Below are 25,538 nucleotides of genomic sequence, written 5' to 3'. Positions count from 1 at the left end.
TACTTTTTTCTTTTTTTCCTTCTTGTGAAGCTGGATCATTTTGTTTTGCAATATCATTTTCTTCCTGACTCGGCAGTTGTCTATATGGTAAACCGGAGGGACAGGGGAAGGGACTGCTTTTTATCTGGCAAAAATTTAATGAGGTATGTGTTGTTCTTAGTGGGAATAAAACTTTCTTTGAAAAAACCTCTGAGAAATTTATCCAACTGAGAGCTGTTGGATTTGTGCAGACTTTTTTTTACTCATTTTCTGGCTTAAAAAAAATTCAGGCCTAGCAGTCAGGTATACCATGTCGATGTGTGATACACCCTAGAGGATTATGAAGCCAATGAATAGTTATCTATATATAATACCAGGTATCTTATCCATGATACAAAATAATCCTAATTTTTTAATGCTTTCAGAAATTCATATGTAAGGGAGCTCTGCAAAATCAAAGCATCCACGATAAAAATAGGTTGCCAAGCACTTTTAGATCTCTGTTTTTCTTGCTTTGTGATAAATAGTTAGGAATAATTATTTTCTATTTTATACATCTATTTATGATATTTCTAAATGAATAAGTATTATAAGTATGTAACTTGAATGTAAGATTGTGGTTTCCTCATCAAAGTTCAGTCCTAAAATATTTTTGGATGATTTTGAAGTTTATCAGGTAAAAATGAGGAAAGAAATAGGGGATTGAATCTTTAAAACTAAATGTAGTGTGGTATCTTGGGGGGAATAACTGACTAATGGAAGTCAACAATAGCATGTCAAATAATCATTTATTATAGCTTCAGGTGGCCAGCTACACTGAATTACTTAACCATTTTTGAAGATCTTGCTTTTGTTGTTGTTTTGCTCATTAGATATGAGAGGATCATGCTTTCATTTTCATCACTGAAACATGTACTTACATGTAAGTTTGGAGAGTGCCTTGGAAATGTAAAAGAAGTAAATCCATGCGGCTTGCCAAGAACCTGAAACAGTTGTTTTGAGGGGTATGTCCTCACTTCTGATAATCTGCCTGTCATTTGCAGCTAAGGAGATGTCAATATGAAAGAAAATTCTTTTTAAAGGTCTTGGGAAAGAGAATAAATTCTCATCTCTTGTCCAGTATTTGTATGCAGACACCAAATAATTTTGAAGATACCCACGTTTTTTAAAATCCTTTTATGACTTTTCTGTGTGACTTTTTTCTTTAAATGGGTAAGCTAAGTAAGCCACCTTATCAGCTGTGTATTGCATAGTTAAATCTCATTATCATCCCCCTTCCCTACTGTGATACCTCCATATTTAGGCTTTGGTACTTATATCCATTCCCTGATTTTCATGGCCTCTCTTTTAACACAGACATATGCACTCACGCTTCCCATCTCTTATGCAGTGTAGCAATGCTTACACTGACTCTCAACAGTCAAAGGATGATATCTATCCTCTGGATTTACAATTCAAAATACCATGTTTTAGGAATCTGATTTACCATCTCCTTACTATGTATAGACCTGCTTACTTCTCTGCTGAGGTATCCTTGTATTACCCACACTGACCTTTGCAGAACACATATACCAGGGCAAGGTTTAGAAGAACCAGATCTGTGAGGAAGCAATGCACAGTTATAAGTTACAGCCTAAGAAGGAACCTGAAAAGTGCTGCACTGTCTCCCATGAGGCCTGAAGATATGGTGGTGTCTTGGGGAAGGTATGCATATGTTTGCAAGCTGCTAGAGCTGGTGTGTCAGGATGACGGGCTGTGTAACTAAAATGGTCCTAATGTTTGCTGCTTTGGGATACTTGCAGCAGTCCGCTGAGGCCACTTCAGTAAGGGGTAGTGCTTTATCCTTCATTAGCCCTGATTAGTTGCTGAATAGACATGCAAGTTTCTTCCCATCCCTGGATTTATCAGCTTCATCATCACCGCAAGGCAGAAACTGATCTTTTCATTTTTAAGAAGGTCCAAAACCAAATCTTCAGTTTCACTGATACATGGTCAAACTGCAATCCTAGATCAGAGTGAACAAGCAGCTTTTGTATGTCCCTCATTGTCTTGCAGTCAGTTTTACTGGAAAATAAGAATGGGATGCTTGGTCTGCATGAGGACTGAGAAACTACATATACCTCCTATGGTTGTTTGTCTGCTCAGCTGCAGGAAAAACAGGTCTTGGTGAAAAGATGCATGTGCAAAGATATTCCAGCTGTCTCAGCACAACCCAGCTCCAGAAGCATCAGCATGGAGCGGTATCAGCTAGGGTAGACTGGGGCTGTAGTCTGGTGACAGCAGCGTTGTTTCCTGTAAGGTAGCTGGGGTTTGCTGGCAGGGGTCTGCAGCTCCTGCTGAGCTCTGCTGCAGTGGCGGTGTGGTTACTGGTACCTAAGTTAGCATAGGTGTGTCCACAGAGGGCTTCAGTCATGCTTTTGGGGTATAGTCAAGCCACTTACACATTTGTGAAGGTGTGCGTGCCTCTGCATATGTGTGCAAGCAATTCCCTGCCGATGAATTACAGGAGGGCTAATAATGAAAGCTACCAGCATCTCAGGATACAGTCAAACTGTTCTGAATTTGTCTCGGAGGTCTGCTCACCATCTCTGTTCAGGGGCTTATTAATGACAATTAGAGATATTTATGGTGCCTTGATTCTCCATTGTTGCACATGGGAGTGAGTGATATTTTCAGGGCTAAAGCATTAAGTTGTATTGAAGATTAACATTCTTGCAAATGGCAATCTGCAACTCAGTTGTGCTGTGATGATTCACACTTTATACTCTAGTTGTTGCTGCTTAGCTGACTGCAAAATGATACAGTAATAGCATGTCATTAACTACTAATATGATAATTCAGGAAGTACGCAGCTAAAAAAATTAGTTCTTACCATTTCCTGTTTTCTTACCTTAGAAGAAAGGTATTTCACAATGCATCTAGGAACGGTTTAAGCCCACTGTCCTATAGCGAATGGTTTTGTTTTGTTTGCTCGAACACCCGTTTTCTCCTTGTAGGTGAATTTTTTTGAACTAGGGTAAATTACGAATATATCTCCTGTTATTATTTTCTCTTGTTAAGTAATAGAAAACCTGTGACAAAAGATGTGTCTTTTGTGGGAAATGTACTTAGTGCCATGTATGCATTCAAAGAGACTTGAAACATTTTGGCTTCTACAATATAGATTTAATAATGAAACTTGAAACAACAAAATAATTGTCTCCCTATTTTTGTTTACCTGAAGCATTTGTATTTCCACACTGAGAACAAAAATATATGTAACTGAAGAGTAGCATAGTATCAGATATATAAAAGTATCTTTTTCCTTCAGAAAAATTGGCCTGTTTACAATTTTGCATATCCTTGGCTATTTTGGAAGTTCATCAAAGAATTTATTATCTGCTTGAGGGAATTAACTAGGGTCAGTTCAGACTACATTTTGGTGTTATTTTTCTCAGACAGTTGGGTTTTCAATGAATTCCTCACTCCCTCACACTCCCCAAAAAGCTTGCTACTTTAGGAAAAATAATAATCAAATGGCTAAAGGTATAATCCTCTTTTCTCTTTTTCCCCTCAAGATACAAATTAAAATGCTTGTTTCACAATGCTACTGCCATGTCCCCTGTGAATTGCAGCCTGAGTCTTTCTGTTGGTTTCTATGCTCTGCTACAGACTCTGCTCTGTAAGTGGGCTAGCCTTCCCGGACTATACAGTAGCAAGGTACCCCTATGTTTTGTTCCTGTGCTGGTTTTGGCTGGGATAGAGTTAATTTTCTTCACAGTAGCTAGTATGGGGCTGTGGTTTGGATTTGTGCTGAAAACAGTGTTGATAACACAGGGATGCTTTAGTTACTACTGAGCAGTGCTTACACAGAGTCAAGGCCTTTGCTGCTTCTCACACCACCCCACCAGCGAGTAGGCACAAGAAGTTTGGAGGGGACACAGCTGGGGCAGCTGACCCCAACTGACCAAAGGGATATTCCATACCATATGATGTCATGCTCAGTGTATAAAGCTGGAGGAAGAAGAAGGAAGGGGGGGATGTTCAGAGTGATTGTGTTTTAAGTAACCCTTATGCGTGATGAAGTCCTGCTTTCCTGGAGATGGCTGAACACCTGCCTGCCCATGGGAAGCAGCGAATTAATTCCTTGTTTTGCTTTGCTGGCATGCGTGGCTTTTGCTTTACCTGTGAAACTGTCTTTATCTCAACCCATGAGTTTTGTCTTTTACCCTTCTGATTCTCTCCCCCATCCCACTGTGGGGGGAGCAAGCGAGGGCTTTGTGGTGCGTAGTTGGCTGTTGGGGTTAAACCACAACAGCTCCCTTTCTGCCTTTACATAGTCAGGGCTGTAGAGCTAGGCTGACAAAGACAAGCGCGAGTGTAAAACAGGTGAACCACCACATGAAGTCTACCAGGGCAATTTCTCTGGAAATGTTCTACTTTGCTTGGAGAAAAAAAAATACATAGTCCAGCCAAACCTAGTGTTGGTGATGACTGTGACTGCAGTGCAGTGGCGAGGTCTTCCACCAGGATGCATAATTTTTCACTTTGTTGCTATATTTAATTTTAACTTTCAGTTCTATCACATGGAATAATCAATGGGATAAATTCACTCAGTAAGGACGTATGCAAATGGTTTACAAGGTTTGGGGCTGAAGTAATTTGGAATAGTATCCTATATTTTGCATGCCGTGTCTTGAAGAATTTTTTAAGTAGGCATAGTGGGATTTTTTTCTGATTTAATAGGAATCACTAGGAAAGACAAACTAGTCAGAACTTAAGCTTCTCAGAACAGTGATTTGATTTCACGTGAGATCAGGGAAACCTTTGTGTGTCTTTTTTTTTTTTTGAAGTACAAAATATTTAAATCAAACTCAGGAAAAATGAGCAGATTTCAGATGATCTGGAGAACATGGGAAAATAATAATATTTCTTTTCCCCAAGATCAGTAAAGTTACATAATCAAAGGAAAAAGTTTATTGACTTGAGGTAGAACTAAACAGATATGCAATCGTTATTTTTAAACGCCTAAACGAGAACATCCACAACAGACAGTTACCTGTTTCAGATTTTACTATGTGTGTTTCACACGGTGTTCATTCTGATGACTGTTGTTCCAATTAATGTCTTCTTTTTTTTTTTTTTTTTTTTTTTGTTTAATGAATAATCTATTACTCTAGAGTTCTACTTAGCAAGACAGAGAACATAAGCTGTGGTTTGTTGAGTGATCCGTGTGAACTCAAACCTTTCCCCATAGTATCAGCCATGTTATTTGGTTTACCTTCAGTTATGCATGTCTTTGAGGTTTTAATGGAAACCTGCCAGAAACAGTTGCTAGGAAAAGAACTGCATTTCTTCAACATCTTCCATCTCCATGGTTTATTTATAGTTAGATCTTAATGTTTGAGCTGAGAGAGGCTGCCTTGAGTTTTATGGAATGTGATTTGACAACAGCAACAAAAAAATACAACTGGTGTAACCCAAAGCGTACTATTGTGAGGTTAAATAAAATCTTGAAATCCCCCAGAGGTACTGTCAGAAAGCAGTTAAACAGCTTGGTGTTCCAAACTCTGGTGTTATTGTAGTGCCCTCGTTGCTCTGTGGCAATGGTGGGTTATGACCTTACTAATAACTAATGTGGGATTTATTCACCAGCAAAAAGATGTAAGTGTGAAGTTCACTCAGTTTTTGGAAACCACTAATTAAAATCAAACACTTTTAACTTTGAAAAGTCTTCTTAATCTCCATCTTGTAGCTGTTTAAAATTGCATCAAAAAGAATAGTACTTTTTGTCACTGAGACTGTTACAACTGAGGTTTTGACCTATGATTTTCAAAAGGAATAAGGATCAAAATTCACCTAACTTTCACAAACATATGTCTGTGATGCCTGAAAATTTTATTTGTGAAACTCTGTTCTAGGAGATATTTTATTGGCTTTATAAGTTGCTAGTGCAACCATGTAGTTCTGAGAGACAATTTATAGAGTTGTACTTCTTAGGCTTGAAAAACCTCCTGATTTTCTTTTGTTTTATGATACTAACCAATGCAAATAGAGGCTGGAGGATAGATAGGACAAAGGAAGGGACAGAACTCACTTTAAATGAAATTAATATTTTTATGGCACCACAAGTACTAACAGTAATCATTGTTGCTAATAAATCAAATTGGGAAAAAGCTGAATAAGAGCCCCCTGGATATGAAGAATTTCGTTTTGTAAACTGAGGAGAGAAACATCTTTGGATTGTATCTAAAGTCCTCTTTCACTTAAAGATGTCACATCTATAACAAATTAGAGAATCTTTTAAAATCTTTGCATTGGTTTTGCCCTTGAAGTGTAAGGTAGAAAGATCTCTATTATGTATTATTAACATTTTACAGGGAATTGATCTTCCCCATTTGATGTTGCAGGCTTTCTTTTAAGGAAAAGTTGTACTGAAGTATCCTGATAGATGTTTTCTTTCCCTCTTGCCTTTTCAGAAGCACAATGCAGGTTTTGGAGCCAAATGAAATGAAAAGTAAGAATGCTTTAAGCTACCTTTGTGTTTTCCTGATGCAGAGATGCTTTGGAGGTAGAAAGGGGCCCTAGGGTAAATTGTCCAGCTCTGGGCACCTCTGTAAATTGTGGTAGTCTCGCTGGAACCATCCTTTATGGCTTTGAGTAAGCTGCAGTCTTCATGGTGATGAGTGCTGTGGCCTTCTCCATACACCAGTGCTTGTAGCAGAATCTGTGGAGGGCAGCTTGTAAGTCATCTTCCAAAGTTCCCCAGGAAAGGGAAAATTTTTTTTTGGGGACTATCTTTACACCACTTGAGCTTGCTTAATTATTGTGTAGTGCTTTTTTATCAACCTGATAAAAAAATTCTGTAGCAGTTATTTGGAAAACTCATTCATTAACAGAGCTGTATTTTCAGATGTGTTCAGCTCCCCGCGGTAAACACGAAATGTCTTTGCTCATGGCAGAATTTGCTGCTCTTGGTTTCTCAGCTTTTGTTCTCTTTTGGGCCAATCTCGGAATAAACAAAGATCAAAACCATAATGTTTGATGATGGAATGTAGGGGGACTAGATTGCTTTGTGGATAGGGATAAGAGATACCTCTTATTCTTAACAGATTCAATATTGATCCCATAAATTGGTTATATTACACTGCCACTTCTGTTTAAAAAGTAAAAATAAAAAAAACCTCTAGCATCTATTCAGTAATTAAAGACCTGCTCTTACTGTTGAATAACACTCATGTGACTATTAGGCCAGCATACAGGTTACAGCACCTGCATTTTTAGCCCAGGATACAAAGTTTTATATTAACAGTGCCAGATTTTCTTCATTTTTGTTTTGTACTTCCTAGAATGCATTTCTTTTGGAAAGGACAGTAAGAAATTTCTGCCTTTGTATAGGTCTTGTTTCCAAATTTTGTATCTTGAAGGTTTTTATCTTAATAACCTTCTTGAAGCAGGAGGTGTGGGAGCGACGAGACTATTCCATTAAGAAACACCCTGATATATAAACATTTATGAGATACATAAAACCTTGTTTGTCTTAGAATTTGTGTGTTAATCTAAATGTGATCAATTTATATGTTTCAAAATATAATTAATTAGGCTGTTATATGAAGTATAGCAAAATAACATGTTTTTAGGGGATTCAGAATCCCCTTAAGCCAAGTCATTAAAAAAATTCTAAACACACTTGTATTTAGAATTTCGAAGCATACCATAACTGTGCTACATTATCCTGGATCACCATTTCCCATGCAGTAGTTTGCCTCAAGACACAGAAATCCTATCCTGTTTTGTAATAAATTAACAGAGTCTATGACCTCATTCGAGCATTGCATTTCATATTTTCTTTCACTGAATGTTCATAGAGAAAATATCTATGAGTATATATCAGATACTGAGGAAGAAGCTTCCTTTCCCCTTCTTCCCACTTTCCTCCTGAAAATATGGGACTTCGATCTGAAGCAGCATGGGAAAATGCTCTCAGGTTTCAGTTCCAGTGATTTTTGTGGTGTTCTCCCAACCATTAAGGCCAAGAATAAGTGCACAATCCCTGTTCTTGCTAATCTGTTAATGGCATGGGTTCGTGCTCCCTCAAGGTGACCATGCTTTGGTGCAGGGTAGGAAGCAGTGCTGCCCACTGGCACTATTGCCTATAGTGGTCAATAGGGAGCCAGCTCTGCGCCAAGTCAGCTCTCATCTGATGGATCATGTTCAAATATGTGTGGATGTGGACAGATTTCTTCCAGGGCCAGCTCTGGGGTCGAAGCGGTATAGTCCTCGTCTTGCAGTGTGAAGCCTGAGGAAATAAATCTGCCTGGGACCCAAGCTGGCTATGTGTACATCCATGGCAGGTGTGTCTGTGCTGTACTTGTTTTCAGAAGTCAATACAGGCATAATGAGGTGGCTTTGTATGGAGACAGCAGTGGTCCTGAGCAGCCTGTGTTCATCTCAGCTGCCTGGTTGGACCCAGCCTTGTTCCTCAAGAGCTGCTTCAGTACATAGGCACTATGCTTCCTAGCTTTGCTGTTGATTTTTTTTTTTTTTTCTTCTTTTGTGGAATGAATTGTGCTGCACGTACATAGGACATCTCAGTTCCTATGCAAAACCAGGCTGGATCCCTTAGTAGTTGCTAGCTGAGATGCTGCACAGTTTTTTGTTTTTGTTTTGTTTATTTTAAAAAAAAGCGTCATATTTCATACAGGGGAGTCCTGCTAAAAAGTCCAACCAGAATCCATAAGACTTCAGGCAGGGAAACATTGGTATGAGGGGGAAGAGCCTAAAAACTGAATCAGTACTATTAACATGAAAAAAAGCATCAGATGAATGGTTTTAGCAGACTGGTGAAGAATAAGTATGAGAATTTAAGAACTTCTGGAAAGTAACAGGCAGTTAAGGCAAATGCCTCTGTTTTTTTAGATTATATTATGCTTTTAGAGCTGGAAACTTCCCTGGTTGACAGCCCAGAGGAATATTGATAGGCCCAGAAGGGAAACTCTGCCTGTCTTAACTGTGACAAAATCTTTGAAAGGAGACACAGGAATAATATCAGCTTTTTCAGAAAGGAGAGCAACACTCTGGAGTCCTGAAAATATTTCAGAGAAGCTTCCCAGTGGGGATTTATGAGGAGTTTAAGGAGGCCATGTGAATTCACAGAAGGGAACTAGGTTGTCCTTTCTTCTTTCTGTAAGGTAGAGAGTTACCTGTGGGAAGCTGTTCTCCCAGTACAGTGACAAATTCCTTTAGGAGGTGAATGTGAGGGGAGAGAGCAGCATCCAGTGATGGGACTCAGTTCCCACAAGAAGCAAGCACTTACTCCAAAGAGCTGAAGACCCTTTTAGGGACAGGATCTAGATATATGGTGGTTGGCATTTTGGGATCTTGTATAGCTGCCAGATAACCCAGGATCTGACTGCATAAGTGAAGCTTGCAATTAGTCTTAAAATGTCCTATGAACAGTCATTGCCCTGTGAAGCAATTCTCGCTCAGGGCACGAGCAGAGCGCTCAGGAAGCATGGCCAAAGAACTGCAGTTGTTAGTGCTTTGGAGGCCGGAGAGAGACTTTTTTTTGTAATAGGTTATGGAAGTAAAATATGTCATTGTAGAAAATGGGGATCCCAGAATGCTATCATTGACAAGGCTGGAGGCTTCTTGCCAATGAATCCCATGTGGAAAGCCAACTGATCCTGGTATCAGTACCACACCCAGGAATTCAGGCTTTCGAATCAGTCATGTATTTCACATATGAAATGGAAAAGCTATTATTCTGTTCACTTTCATGTTCTATAACATTTAAACCCATCCTTGCATGACATACACAGTTAAAATGTGTGTGACCAATGGCTGAAATATGTATTTTTGTGTCTTATGGTATCTATGATATCACGAATGATTGCCTGATACCATGCTGCCTTAAAAATTATGCTAGTAACATTTTCGCTGGGTAATGAAACCATTTTTTCAAGGAAAGAAAGGATTGTGGGGAGAAAGCAGGGAGAGAAGGGCATTTTAAGGAGGTGCAAACGTAATTTTTACATATGTCTATGTACTTTATAAAAAGACAGGAACACTTGACTTTTAAATTCCTGATGCAGACTTGTAGTGTTTGATCGAGGGATGTATATTGGCTTGCAATAATATATTACTTGCCAGCTGACAGCAAGGACATGACCCCAAGTCCAGAACAAAATCTAATATTGGGGGATTGACTCCTCTTATGCCTTTACTTTTTCTTTATTCATTTCTATTTCTTTTGAGAAATGCTTTAGCATGTTCTGTTTTAAAATGAATCTCATTGATTTTATTTTTTCTCATTTTTTCTCATATTCTATTATGAATTCAAATAGATAGTGGCATCTACAGGCTCTTGACAAAATCAAATTAAGGCATACTGTATTTGATGGACCTGTAACTAGAGTTCTACTTTCACCACTGTTTCAATCAATTAATATCCATTACATAATGGGGGAAGAAAAAAGAGCACATTTTTCCTTCAGTTGTGCTGGGTTGTCTGAGAGATAAGCATGGAAAACATGTTTCAAATCTTTTTGTGTAAAAATAAATAAATAAATTAAAACAACTTATTGTACAAAGTTTTGGTGCAAGACTGTTCAAGGAAAGAAGTGAAAACTTTATTCACAGGCACTGACATGCTTTTTTTTTTTTTCCTTAAATAGAGATAGATTTTATGATAAAGCTGTTGAAGCATGAATATTTTACCCTCTTATAATACTTCAACTTTGTGAAGGAAGTTAATGTAAGTAAAATTTGGTAACAGTTGGGCACTTTTTCAAAGTTTGTTTGAGCTGGAAGTCAAAGTAACTAACAGCTGTTTCTCAGCAATGCTCTTGCTGTGTGTGCAACCACATATAACTGTGTGAAGTCTTTCAGTTGTGCATTTTTTCCCCCCATATTCTCATAAAAAATAGTAAATTATGCAAGACTTTTATTGCTCAGACTTCATTTAAGCTTTTGCAAATTCAGGGCTTGAAGTGCATACAATTTGGCATTCTGAACATGTACATTTTCCTGGACTTTTGCAAATGGAAAAAGAAGATTTTTTTTTTTTTTTTTTTTCTTCTTTCTGGGATAGCTGGAAGAGCCAACCAGAAAATTGCTGCACCTGGTACCAGTGCCTGTGGAAGCAACAGTTAATCCATGTAATCTATGTATATGTAGTAAGCTATGATCAGTTTGACCTGGTTTTGTATATCTACCATCTACACAGTAGCAGAATTCCTATTTCTCAGCAAGAATTCTGGTATCTAATGCATATTCTTTCTCTGCTGTTTTCTCATTTACTGTCAATTTATACCTCTGAGTGGTGGAAAGTGGCCTTATCAATGGTTATGACAAGAAGACTCATTCTTTCCTCTTAAATTTGACATACTTGTGTGCCTGCTTTTTGTTTCTACCTTCTGTATTTTTTCCATTTGGATTGAAACAGATATACTATTGTTTAATCATTCTTACTTACAAACACTTTTGTATTTTATTTTATTTTTAAAGCCATGACTACTTCTGTTAATGATACCACGTTTCCAGAGAGAGGTAAAAAGATGAAAAGATGAAAAAAAAAAAAATTATCTTCTGGAGCTGTTCCTCTATAGCAGACATAATTATTTTGACAGTGCAAAGCAATGCAAACTCTGTAATTTCTAGAGAAGAAGTTCGAGTATAGCAGTCAGGAAAACAACCCTTCGAGTACATGGACAAAACCCAAAACACCACAACAGTTCTGAGTTTACAGAAGCATGAAGCAGAACCAAGTATAGATAGAGTTAGTGAAAAGCCTTTCAAAGGTAATGTGGTACATGTGTGAAAGAAAAATGACCCAAAATTTAAGATATAAGCTGCTTTGATTTTTTTTTTTTTTATGTTTATTTTTTCCTTGGCTGGTAACAAATTTTTACCTGGTCTGTTCTGCCTCCCCTGTCAGTTTTAAATTTGCCCCTGCCTTACCTTTCCACTGCCCGCTAACAAGTGCTTCCTCTCTCTGTTGCTGGTACCCAATTTTCTGTTTGAAAACAAGCCAGGTGAGAACAGTTCAGATCCCTGTTTATTTAAAATGTTGAAACACACAGGGTGTCATCACTTCATGCATCAGGCAGCTGCTTATGAACTGTGGGGTCTTATGGAGCTGCTTCCAGGCAACATACCCAAGGTACCTGAACTCAGAATGGTCATTTCTCTTTCCTGCGGATATCACAATGCTCACCCCTCCTTCCCCTGCAGTAAAATGGAAAGGGGATGAGGAGAACACTTGAAACCTTGGCATTTATTTGAAAAAGCTAAAATGTGTAGCCCTTATTTTTGCTAAGCAAATCCTGTAAATGTGGGAGAGCAAATCCCAGAGACTTGGAAACAAGAAGGCAGATGAAATTACTCTGAATTTTAGAAATATCTGATTTGACAGCTTTAGCAATTTGAGGTACAGCTACTCTCGCAGTTTAGCAGAAAGCATCTCTTCCGTCAGCAGTATTGTTCCTGTTGCTGTAACAAGCACCAGTGTTCAAGGCAAGGTGCACCGATGCTCACCTTAGAAGATGCTGAGCACCTGGGGAGGAGGCCATGGGAAACTCTGCCAGTTATTTTAGCTAGGAAAGAACAGCAGCTGGAAATTGGGTCAGTACCTCTGAGTAGGTTTGGGATCTGGAAGCTGTGGGAGGTCTCTGTGCTGGGAATGAAAATGGTGCTGTGGCCTGTGCTGTGACAGCACGTTGCTTTTCCCTGTGGCCCCACAGTCAGCCCCAAACTTCTTTGAAGTGACCAAGAGGATCCACAGTTGCGTGACACTCTGTGTGGGCTGCCTCTTCACTGCACCTTTTCCTGCCTGCCCTTGGGTTCTTCATTTAATTGGCTTTCTGCTTGGATTTTGTTTAACAAGTTTGCTTGCCTATAGGAAATGATTTGCGAAATCTATGTACAAGTTAATATTGGTGTGCTTGTCATTTGTGTAGCATTCCTTGCTGTGACGACCAGTTTTTCAAAACTATGAGAGACACTGATATTTTTCACCACCCGATACTTTTCTATTCAACACAATACAAACATTTGTATTAAGGTCATAGTTTGAAGAATTTTTATAAGAGATGGCATATGAAAGAGGTTTGTTTGATAAATAATGGTGAAATGTTTCCTCAAGGTCAAAGAATGTGATACAGCTATTATTTTAAAACAACTTCATAATTATATTTACAGGTTAATTTTTAATTAGTCTTCAGTACCAAAACAGCATCTAAGCCTAAGAGAAGTTTAGGTGCCTTGTTTTTCTGCAGTCATTGACTCTAGTTAAGGGACTGTTTAGGAACTGATGTGCAATAGTGAAGTTAATTGACCTGAAAAGGTGTTTGCAGTAATTTTAGTGGTAACAATGAAAAAAATAATCATAGTTTTAAACCAGCTTCTCCCAATTTGGGAAATTGTCCAAGTGGTTAAAATAACGATAGTAGTAGATTTCAGAAGATGACGATTTGAGTCATCAAGCACAGGGAGAGGCATCCTGCTGTACACATGCCTCTGAGTGCAGGAGTTTTAAAGGTGTGTAAGTGCCGATGAGGGAGGAGGACAGGCTGGGGCAGTTCAGAGGATGTGAAGCCCTACACCTAAAGCCCCCTCCTAAGGGCTCAACCACTAGCCACCTAAAGACACCGAAAACCTTAAAAGTGGTGTTGTTTCAGATTTGACAAAATTCAGTGTATTGATTTGGAGTAAGGCTAAGCTGCAGGCTTTAAAAGTCAGCATGGACCAACTCAAAGTCAATGCTTTACAGGCAGCCAAGAGCAAAAAGAATGCAAGGGGAGGGTGCAGCAGGCAGTTGTATGCTGTCCTCCACTGATGGGGAGCCCTATGGGAGCCCTTCTGACAGGGGATTGCAGTACCAGAGCTTCGCTGATTAAAAGACCAGGTGTTTTGGGTGTAAAGGCTTGTGGTCTAAAGAGAAAAGAAGAAAATCTTGTGTGGAGAGTGTGCTTGAAGGGAAGGGAGGAAGGGAGGCAGAGGGCTTTATATCACATTTAAAACCAAGAATTTTATTACTTTGGAAGGTGTGCCTAGCAAGTCATGTCAAAACAATGAAATGCTGTCCCTATTAAGTCAAAAAGGAGTTTCATGGATAACTGGGGCTTAAATTTCTGTGGCAGGAATTATTACAAGTATATGCTGAGTGCCAGTGTATTAAATTGCTGATTAAAAGGTGGGTTAGTTTTCAAATGATGGAACAGAGAGAAGAAATGTTGTTCTTTGGAGGTGGAGGAAGAAGAGTGGTTTGTGTAGGTGTTTAACAGCATAATGGTGTGTTTGCTAATAAGATTCTTGCTAATTTTAGTGCCATTACAGCAAAAGCTGCAGTATCCATATAAGAGTAAGAACAATGTGAAGAACATTACCTGCCAATTTTGGCTGCTTTGCACTTGTTCTCATGGGAATTTTGGATAGGCAATGTATTCAGAAACATCTGCCAACAAGAAACACCCTAAGAAACACCATGTATGATTTTGAACTAATTATTTTTTCTATTTTTTTCTCCCTTACTTCCTTGTATAGGCAGTACCTCTCTTTCCCCTTTCATCTTTGCAAGTTGACCACTTCCATTACTTTCTTATTTCTGCTGAGGCTGGTAAGCTGGTTTGATGCATTGAGCAGTCAAAAGTGCAGTTCTGTGTGCATTTGTGTTGGCTGAGTAAGCAAAATGAAAGAGGCTGACTGTGAAAGTGAAAAGGTGATTTACGCTGGTGTCATAGTGCTGTGCAGTAATAAAACACAGGGATTGTTGGACACACATTATATTGTACAATTATATAATTATAAACAATATAATTGGAGGCAGTTGAGCTTGAATGCAGCAGGCTGTTATTTAGCAATCATCTCTTTCAAGGCTCATTAAACGCAGATTTATACACAAAATAAAATCTTTGCTCTATAAAGGCTAAATACGTAGTGGCATTTATTCACCAAAACGTAATACATAGATCTAAAGCTGTCAACATCTATAATGGATTTAGTCAGTAGTTGTAAATGAAGTTGTTCAGTGGGTATGACAATACTGAGCCCTTTGCCTTTATTTAAGGCATTATTTCTGTGACTTCCTTTATATGTCCATTTTGGAAGGCTAAAGAGCCTGCATATACTGTGATCTTGGATTTTGAAATCTGACAAGCAGGGACTCTGCAGATGGTCAAAGCATTTTGAAAGGTAAATAAGTTGTCTTAAAAATCATCAATATTTTGGGTGTATGTTAACCCTTTAAAATTTTATAATTCTGAAATGGTCAATGATCTTGTGGAGGAGAAGAGGAAGAAACTGAAATATTTTGCTGCTGCTACCTCAATTCCTTTAGTGTTTTGGTGGGGTTTTTCTACATATTTAATTTTCTTACCTGAAGTAAAATAAGTTGTTTTTATTTTAAAAAGTTGAGAGAAGAATCTTATGAGTAAAGAGGAAAAGAAACACAAAAGTAAGAACTTCTTAAGTTGTGGAGATCTGCAACACATATAGCGGTACAGTCTGACCCAAACTTTTAATAGTTGACAGAAGTTTGGAATGTAAATTTGTATTTAAATGTGTATACATAAACTGAAATTTAGGTGCTTAAATATTTTCTTCTTTTTTTTTATTTTTTTTTTTTGAGTACCTAGAGCTGCCACTGACTTGTAAACAGAGTTGTGAAACAACAATATAACTAAGAAACATTCTTGAAAGAGAGCCTGCAGGCCTCATATCTGAGTACGGATCTGTGAAAGTACAGCTCAGCACTACAAAGTATCTGACCCATATATGCTAGAGCCACTTTTGTATTTGTTTTTAATCCACATGTGAATTTTTAAATATTCCATTTTAATGCTGCTCTTGACATGTCATTAACTCCAGTCTCACTTTGTAATTCTTTGCAGTATGTTTAATTCTCATTCCTTCTTTATGTGATTTGCGGGAGCCTGATAGATGCAGGGTTGCTACGAGTTTCAGCATGCCTCCAATCAAACAAATGGTCTGGCATGACACAGCCGCTGCATCGCTGGTTCCAGCATACGGTACCTGACCTTAGCAGTTCGTGGCTGTCAGCCTTTTAAGAAGTTACTGCACTTTACATCACTAGCTTTCACTTTGCTACATTAGAAATCTGTGTGCACACTAATTGCGGTTTACTTGAGTTTACCTTACTGGAGAATATTAATTAATATAGTATAAGTTATTGTAGTTAAATATTTTGAATGCATGTAAAGTATTGTGGTGTTAATGCCTTTAGCAACTATATCTTGGTTTTAGCCTTTGGCAACTGTGATGCAGAACTGTATTTCAGAGCTGCTTTCCTTCCCCCACTTCTGCCTTGTTTGCTTATTTATCTAAATGTGTTAACTTGTAATGTTTCTCGGAGTCATGTTAGTGAATTAACAAGGTCCAGCTTCTTGTAACACTGTTCTAAAACACTGCAGTCTTTTCCAAGTTTAGAGATAGAACATTCCCAAATGCAAACCGTGAAATTCAAATGTTGCTTGGTAAAGGCTGCTTTTGTTTGGTTTTTATATAAAAAAAAAAAGTTAATATTTTCTTAATAATATAGGGACAGATGCTCTAGCAGTCTTCACTGGCTCCATTGCAAAGTGGTGTTACAACATTACCACAATGGTTTGGTAGAAGTTTTTTTTCTTTCTTTCTTTCTGTCCTTTATGCAAAAGTAAATTCCTACACAACATACAAAGTAATGGAGATCATATGCTGATTAAGGTAAAGAATTTCAGGTTTAAATCTTCCGTGGTGAACTACTGTTATCTGATAAATTGCGGGAGCACCTCAAGAAATTAGTTTCATTATGTAATTTCATTTCTTTGTGAACATACATTTATATTTTGAAACTGGCAACTCATTTGTGTGTTTTGCAGAATGAGTAGAAACTGCTTAAACCATCTAACCAGTTAATCTCTTAGGTTTGGGTAGTTTGTTTGGTCTCTGGTTTGGGTTTCTTTTCTTTTTCAGAAAACCACAGGTAATGCACCTTAGCTGGAAACAGCCTTGGAAAAGCTTATACTGCTCATGTTCATTCTGTGTTTTCTGAGTGCCTAAGTAGAGAACTCGGGTCCCCAACCTCTCAATTATTCAATTATATTAAACTCCATTTTAAAAGAAAATACTGAGTTGTGTTAATCAACACTGACTTTTTTACTTCTATCTAAAGCCTTCTCCTTTCAAATAAATTGCCAATAGTCTTCTGGCATGCTGGATAAAAGAAGTAATCCTGATCTAGTCCTTTATGACATATCATGGCTAGGAAAAAGAACAAAGTGAAGATTTGTCTTGGTTGATGACTGCAGTAGTGTGCTGAATTGTATCACGTGCAAAAATTAAAGTTAGTCCTGAAATCAAGAACTCATCTTTCCACATGTGTTTTGGTTTTGTTTTGGCTTTGAGTTACTGTCTCCTGATGCACCACTGTCACAATGCAGTAATTGCTATATCACAGGGTTTTATCACCCTATGGGCTGGCGTAAAAGAGAAGCACCTTCATGGGATTTCTCTTAAAATTCATGTTAGCAACATCTCCCCAAGGCACTTGGTCCCTTGGAAGATGCTGGTGGAGGATCTCCGCCATAGAGATCTCGCAGAGTCTTTGGCTTTGCATGACTTCCAGTGTCTGTTTGGCCTTTCCATGAGGGGGAGCAGTTTCTCCTCCAGGACATCTAGTTTTGCTTCACTTAGCCCATCATGACTGGCTCATTGGGAAGCTCTGCACAGGGGCAGAATGGTGGCTGAACAAGCCTGTATCATTAGAGGCAGTGTGATACCTGAACTGTTGCTGTTTCCCATACTTGAAACAGGAAATTAAAATCTTGTCTCAGACATCGTGGAGTAATAAAGCTGAAGGTCTTTAAATTGTTACTTGAGGGAGTATAAAACAACACATATACTGTAAATGTAAGACAACTTTAAGAGGAAAATGGAGTAACTGTGCATGCTGAATAGTTCATATTACTTACTGAGCAAATTACTCTTTTTGGAAGCTTTAACTCTTAAGAAATTGGATGCTAGTTTGAGTGACTTGCACATTTTTCTGATTGTATTCATATCAGCTTTTGTATAATACATTTCCTACTCTTAAGGTCTAGTGCAAAGATGATAAAATGTTCCCTACTGTAAACAACTGTACTGCAGACAAACGGCACTGAGCACATCTAATGGCATTCATGCAAGGTCCTTTTCCCTCATTAGTATTTCATAACTGCATGCTGTGCACTGAGAGGTGGTAGTCTTTTGAAAAAAAAGAAGCAAAGAGAAGATTGAGTCATGAACTCCATCTTGATTTAAAAAGGAAATGTTATTTCAGTTTTGTATATGAGCAAACACAAGTTTTGAAATTAAAAGAAGAAAAATGTGTATTAAACTTAGTGTGTGAATTTTCAAGGTAATTTTTTATCTAGATGAACATATGTATCAATGATTGAATAGATTGCTAATATATTTCCATTACACTGAAGTTGATTCATAAACCTTCCTCTAATCAAAAATGCAAATAAAGAGAAAGGCACTATAGATTAAAAATGTAGCAAGTAATATTCTATTCTTAAAGACATTATGGATCTTAAAGCATAAAAAAGTTTTTTTCCTTTGGTCTTTAGCAAATAGATGATAAAGATGTAGATGTGCCAGTGTTAGTCCTGTCACTCACCTTTTAAAATGTGTTGAGATCCTCATAGGAAGAGGCTGCAAAAGCCCTTCTCAGATATGGCTGTTACTGGGGCAGAGCCTGCTTGGACACCTGGACCACCTGGCAAAGTCCACAGGACTTGTGACCCTTCAGGGAAAAGCAGAGAGAGAGACCCTTCTGAGAGCAGCAGGGGAGTAAAGGAGCTCATTTCATTTCCTACTCCTAATAATTAGAAAAACAGATGTTTGACTGCTTCCCAAGGACTTAATATAAATATTACTTCGGAGTTGTTCAAGCCACAGACCAAAGGAAATGTAAACCAAAGTTAAGTATAGCTCATGTGGGGGGAATCAGCTTTGGATTGTTTGTTTGAAAGCAGTGGATGCATTTAAGCTGACTTGCAGAGCGTTGTCCAGCTGGCTTCAAGCTCATCTGTTTTAATGATTGAAATGTTCCCTAGGAAGACTGTTGTAATAGCAAACAAGTGATGCAAATCAGCAGAAAGGGCTAACTGTGTTACTATCCTCTCATATGAAGGTGTAAGTGTGTGACAAGGCAATTTGCTTGCAGGCAATATGAGGAACTTGATGGTCTCTAACTGGTCTGTTAAATCTTCTCCTCCCACAATCCTTTATTCAGTTCTGCATCTCTTTTCTCTTTATATCATGCAAGCATGCTGCGACAGCATTATTCCTGAGGAAATTTCCTGATTTGTTATAAAAGCAGATTGTTGGTTTTTTTCCCTTGCAACATATAACACGGTGTTAGTTTTTACTTTTTAGTTTGCACTTGTCTATGTGTCAACACAGCTCATCACAAACCAAACAAAACCATGGAAATAATCTCCTCTCTCAACTCTGCCAAATAACTGTTTGGGGTTTTTTTTCCTCTTTTATGTCTTAAAATATTGATGACTGTAATCCCTGCCCAAGGCAAGACAAGGGGCCCTTCAGGATATCTTTTGCCATTCATGCGCTGCTATAGCTCCCTATCAAGTTAATGGAAGTTCTGCCACTCAACTGAGTGGAAATGGGATCGAGCCTTTGCTTATTGACCTCATTCTGGTGCAGTGGAGTTCACTGCACCTGTAAGACCAAGGGGAAAAATAGGAAAGCCAACAGCAATATAGATTGATTTGGGGTTTGTTTTGTTTTGTTTTGTTTTTTACTCAATGTTTGGTGTCATAGGTTAAACGTTCCTGACTTGCTTATCTTTTCCTAGCTTACCCTGAAACCAGATCTCTTGCACTGCTTAAGTGGAGTCAGTGAAACAATTTAAGACAGTAATGGTGGATTCATGTTTTGTGCTTCTCTTCAGAGACAATTAATATAGCACACTACAATTCTGTACACCAAAAGATGTAGATTGTGTATTGTATCATCTCAAACTCACAGTCAGATAATAAAAATTCATGTTATATTGCTGTCATGTTAGTTGAGAGCTGAAACTTGACTTGTTTTCTTTTCAAGCACAATATTACCATTGGCAATATATTTTACATACATTAATGAGGGTTGAACACCTCTGACTTCTGCTTACTTTCTAGTGAATACAGACTGCTAGAGAGTTTCGTTTGCCTTGCTTTATAACTCAAATTTCAGCAAAACTGTTCTAAATCTCAGTTAGGTTGTGTGAATATAAGAAAACTAAACACTTGACAGTTATGATTTTCAGAGAGCTGATTTTATAAAAATGTAATTAATTATAATGGTAGTGTTGGCAGAAAACAGCCACCTCATCTCCCAGACAGTCCTTATTATTTCTTTCCATTCCCCTTCTTTTCTCCTCCCTTCTTTTGCTTTCACTCTGAAAGAGAAATAATACGTAGAAAGGAGCAAAGATGAAAAGTGTAAGTAAAAAAGGGTATGTTTCACTTCCTGGTCTTTGCAGTTTTGTTCAAAGGGCACCATAAGAATTAGTGTGTACAAATTTTTTACAACTGGTAACCTTCAGGGTTTTTTGTAAATCTTTGAAATACTACTTAGAACCAAATGCTGAACCTCAGTGAATGCTCCGTATAAAGATTAAAATGAGATAAGTTACTGATTTGGAAATCTACGTTATCTGTAATATTTTGATTTTAATGGAAATAAAAAAGAAAGTTTTGGGATGCTAAGCTCTCTGTAGTGGCAAACTGCTTTTTGTTCTTTCCCATAAAAATCTGTGGCTTGTTAGCCTGTTCCAAAGAGGGTAAAACTGTATGATAGGTGAAAATATATTGTTTCATATCCAACAGGTCAAGTTTTCTTCGGATTGAGGCGGAATTGTGGCTCATGGACATCTAATGTGATAGGTAAGTTGAATTTGACATGTCTTTTATTACATTACTGCCACATAAAAAATATTGATCTTGACTATATTAGTGTAAGTGCAAACTACAGATGTATTATCTAACTTATTTTGTATTTACAGTGGTGGAAGTGAAATGAAAATTTATCTCCTTTCCCTCTGTTGCAAATGACACGTCAAAAAAGGTTTAAATTATTATTAATGAGCTTTTTATTCAGAAAAAATATACAGCAGCAGATAAGTGAACAAAAAAGTACCTTCAATAAACCTTGTTTCTTGAAATAAGGTGGTAAGGTATTTTAGTGGGGAAAAAAGATATTTGGGCTTATGGGGAGACAGCTCAGAAAATCTGTTATAATTGATGCATAGTCCACATGCTCATAGAATAATAAATAACTGTTTGGGAATACTAATAGTTAATGATGGTAAATTACTTAGTGGCACTCTCTCTTTTCTCTTCTCTTCAGCTACTTAATCAGATGGGCAGTGTTGTAAAGAAGGTGTCCAAGCATGTCGCTAGTACATAAAAGAGACGCTAAAGTAAGGGTGCAGTCTTATATTGAGCTGTTCACTGATTTTTATTATTCATGGCTGTTTTTTAATACTTAGGGCATAGATCTACAGAACTGTTTGGTCTTACAGTCATGAAACGGTGGTGTGACCAAGCAGGAGTTCTGCTTACCCTGGAGTATGTGAGGCTGCTCCAGTTCCAGAGAAACAATGGAGAGAAATGTGAAAGGATTTGACCTAAGCTTGTGTCAGGCTCCAGAAATCCTTTGTCACAGGGACATCCACTGTGGAAATGATTACTGGAAGGGTTTTGGCAGTCGGAAGCAGTTAGGCAATTGAGGGTGTCCTGCACTACTTGTGTCACTTCAGCAGATGCATTGTGGAGAAGTGTATTTAATCAGGTAGCGTTGATCTAACAAACAAAGTTGAACTGAAACTTGCAGTAGAAATGTCTAAGTATGCAAAAAAAAATGGAAATGACAAATAACTATTATTTTGTCATCTCTCAAATCCAGTTTAGGAGACTGCTTAATGATGTAATTTTTCAAGTCGTGGGGTAACATTTTCTGAAGTAATCTAGACAAGATATATATTCCTGGTAGGATTTTGAGTCCTATTTACAATACATGTTGTTGTCTACATTCAGTTTTTTATGCTTAGGATTTAAAAATGAAGGTAGGAAAAGGTGTCAGTGCTTTCTCTATTAACGATGATAAATTTCTAGGACTTTGTTGATACTTCAGAGTTTTCCTTTTAGGAAGCTGTGTAGGACAGAGTTTAACTCCATTCAGTCTGTTTTACTTCCATCACTTCTTTGCAAGGTATCAAGTACATTTGGGGCTTTTTAACTTGCGTTTTTCATTCATTTTGACCATCAAAGGCAAACTGGTAGCATCAGTCCAAAACTGGGATGATGATGTGACAGTAAATTTAATAATAGGGAACGTAAAACATATAATAATATTTTTAGCACCAGAACAGTTTGCCATCCAGACCTATGTATTGCATGCGTATTAAGTAGCTTCTAAAATGTCAGTGTGTTGTGATTTATAGTTCAGAAACTCATACCTTCCTAGATAACATGAACCTTAGTTTGACTTTGCGCGTCTGTGTGTGTAATACCTTGTGATAAATTATACAGGCAGGCACTTAATGTGGTCTGAGCATGAATTCCTCAAATGAGAAGTGCACTCATATTGCAGCAGTGCATGAGGGAAATTGGTGTTGCGTGTGTGTGTTGTGTAAGTACAACTGGTAACACCGGATGAAATGGATATATTTTTCTATTGCTATGTCGCCTTTTATTATGGATTGGATAAACCAATTCTTGCTTGCTTGTGGGAAGCAGAAAAAGGAAAAATGGTGCTGCAGAAATATGCAGATCTTTCCTTCCTTGCAGAAAGGGAAGGATTCATCTCAGCAGAGAACATTCTATGAACTCATCTTTTCAGAAGAGGTTTTTTTCTGTTGAGTATGCATGTATGTGTGCATGAGCATCTCTGTATCATAAAAGATCTAGGCATTTTATAGATAGATCTTTCCTTAAAAGAGGCTACATTTACAGGGTCAATTTTTCCCTTGCTGTGTCAGGAGCAAGTGTCCAATGTTTTGGAAGGTCTGACTGTGAGGAAATGGAATACAAATCCTGCCACAGACTGAAACTGGAAACACGAGGGTGACAGAATAACAGTCTGTGACAGACACACAATGCTGTCAAGCCATGGAACACACTTAAAATTTTTGCAAGTAACATGATTAGTGTACTGAAAAAAAAAAAAAAAAATCAGGAAAATAGATGTCAGCCAGTGGATTTGATGTGTATATAGCTCATTATGTGGGGAGAGGAATGGAGAAGACTTATTCTTGCAAGAGGAATAGCACTTTGCTGAAAAGGGAAGGCAGGCATGGGCAGCTGGTTCAGGAAAGGAAATTCCAGCAAGTTGGAAATATGAAACTGAGAGGGAGATGACCCTAAAAGTGAGAGCTCAGTTGCAGAGGTTATAGTGGGGGAGCTACAATAAGAAGCTGGTTGTCCTGATTTTGGCTGGGATAGAGTTAATTTTCTTCCTAGTAGCTGGCATAGTGCTGTGGTTTGGATTTAGTATGACAATAATGTTGATAACACACTGTTTTAGTTGCTGCTAAGTAGTGTTTACACTAAGTCAAAGACTTTTCAGCTTCCCATGCTCTGCCAGGTGCACAAGAAGCTGGGAGGGAGCACAGCCAGGACGGCTGACCCAAACTGGCCAAAGGGCTATGCCATACATACCATATGACAGCACGCTCAGTCTATAAGCTGGGGGGAGTTGACAGGGGAGCAGTGACACCTGCTTGGGGACTGGTTGGGTGTCGGTCAGCAGGTGGTGAGCAATTGCATCTTGCATCACTTGCTTTGTATATTCTGTTATTATTATAATTTTACTTTCTTTTATTTCAATTATTTAACTGTTCTTAGCCCACAAGTTTTCTCACTTTTACTCTTCTGATTCTCTCCCCCATCCCACCAGGGTGGGAGGGAGTAAGGGAGTGGCTCTGTGGTGCTTAGTTGCTAGCTAGGGTTAAAGCATGACTGTCCTTTTTTTGTGCCCAATATAGGACACAAAGGGTTTGAGATAACAGCAGATTAACCAGAGCATATTAAGGAACTTGCATCTGTTAACAGTTGCTGGTCACAATATTGATTCATCTGTTCTTGATATTAGTTTATCTGATCTGCACCATGCTCTTTTTTTTGCTGGACGTGTTAATGATTGGTGGTGTGTTTTGCAGTTTGTTGTGATCTGCCGTGATTAGTGATGTTTTGCCTGATAGATTTGTTATTAAAACCCTGGCCTTGAGCGTTATCTGGTATTTGGGCTTTGTACTGAAGCCATTACTGTACTTCGGGTACCACCTCATGGAGACAACTAACGATTATACCTCTTCCGCTGAGAGGATTTTTAGGGAGGAAATACAGAATGGCAACTTTGCCACCTTCTTCTATGATGTTTTCTCCTTCATTAGAACAACTTTTCAGTATCTTGAACATCCTTGGGTAGATAAGATACTTCTATTGGCATTTCCCGGGAATATTGTTTTGGTTTTGTCTAAGGTTAACAAGCAGTATAAGAATATCAGCCAGAGATCTGCCCCAAGGCTGGATAGTTATGAGTGGCACGATACGTGGGATAGTATGGGCAAGTACCTAGGACAGTGGGCACCTCCGGTGTTTTGGAACTTCACCCCTGAACAAGTGCAGAATCCGGAAAAGCTAGTAAAGTATTTGGAAAAAGTATGTTGTTACCCTGGCAACTCCAGAGAAGACACAAATCACTGCAATGTGCTGGGGCCTGGCCCATGCCTACCAAGCCCTGTTCAACACTATTCAGAACCTTCAAGGGGACAAGAAGGTCTCTGGATCTGATGACAAAATGACAGGCACTGCAGCTACTCCAGCCCCAGAGACAGGTACTGCAGCTGAACCAGAGAACCAACCCATGACAGTATCAGTCGCCCCTATACACAAGAAGAAATATAGAAGAAAAGCAGCTCATTTATTAAGGGATGAAGATGAACCAGGGCCATCATGAGAACAGGAGGAGGAAGAAGCAGAACCCATAAATGAGATGGTAACCAGCCAATACCTATCCCAAGTGAGCTGCAAGACATGCAAAAAGATTTCAGTCATCGTCCAGGTGAGCACATCGTCACCTGGCTGCCCCAATGCTGGAATAATGGGGCCAGTAGCCTGGAATTAGACGGTGGGGAAGCCAAGTAGCTGGGATACCTTTCTAGGGAAAGGAGCATTAACAAAAAAATTGGAAAAGTGGCAGAAGCCCTCGGCCTCTGGAGGTGATTCCTGTCAGCTATGAAGGAAAGGTATCCCTTCAAGGAAGATGCTATACGTCACCCAGGCCAGTGGACTGCCATGGAGAGAGGTATCCAGTACCTGAGGGAATTAGCTGTGCTGAAGGTGATTTATGATGACCTGAACAACGAGCAGTTATCCAAAGATCCAGATGAAGTCAGGTGCACATGACTCACGTGGCAGAAGTTCGTACGGAATGCACCATTGTCATATGCCAGCTCACTGGCAGTAATGACCTGGGAAGATGGAGAGGAACAAACGGTGGATGAATTGAGTGGCCAACTTCGTCAATACGAA

The 25,538-nt window shown here is 38.5% G+C and overlaps 1 protein-coding gene across 7 annotated transcripts in view; it reads left to right on the top strand.

The window, feature by feature from the left end:
• Positions 1–25,538, top strand: part of LOC104013413 (poly(rC)-binding protein 3) — a 545,963-nt gene that overhangs the window by 184,069 nt on the left and 336,356 nt on the right. For all 7 annotated transcript variants that reach the window (XM_087759345.1, XM_087759356.1, XM_009465908.2 and 4 more), the window contains one exon: positions 20,832–20,888. The gene's annotated coding sequence lies outside the window, so the exon portion shown is untranslated. The remainder of the gene's footprint in view (positions 1–20,831; positions 20,889–25,538) is intronic.

The sequence above is a fragment of the Nipponia nippon genome, unplaced genomic scaffold (assembly GCF_047370975.1).
Source record: "Nipponia nippon isolate SJK-2023a ecotype South Korea unplaced genomic scaffold, ASM4737097v1 scaffold_1, whole genome shotgun sequence".
NCBI classification, from domain to species: domain Eukaryota; kingdom Metazoa; phylum Chordata; class Aves; order Pelecaniformes; family Threskiornithidae; genus Nipponia; species Nipponia nippon.
The sequence above is the reverse complement of the archived record's forward strand: the minus strand, read 5'-3'. Positions and strand labels throughout refer to the sequence as shown.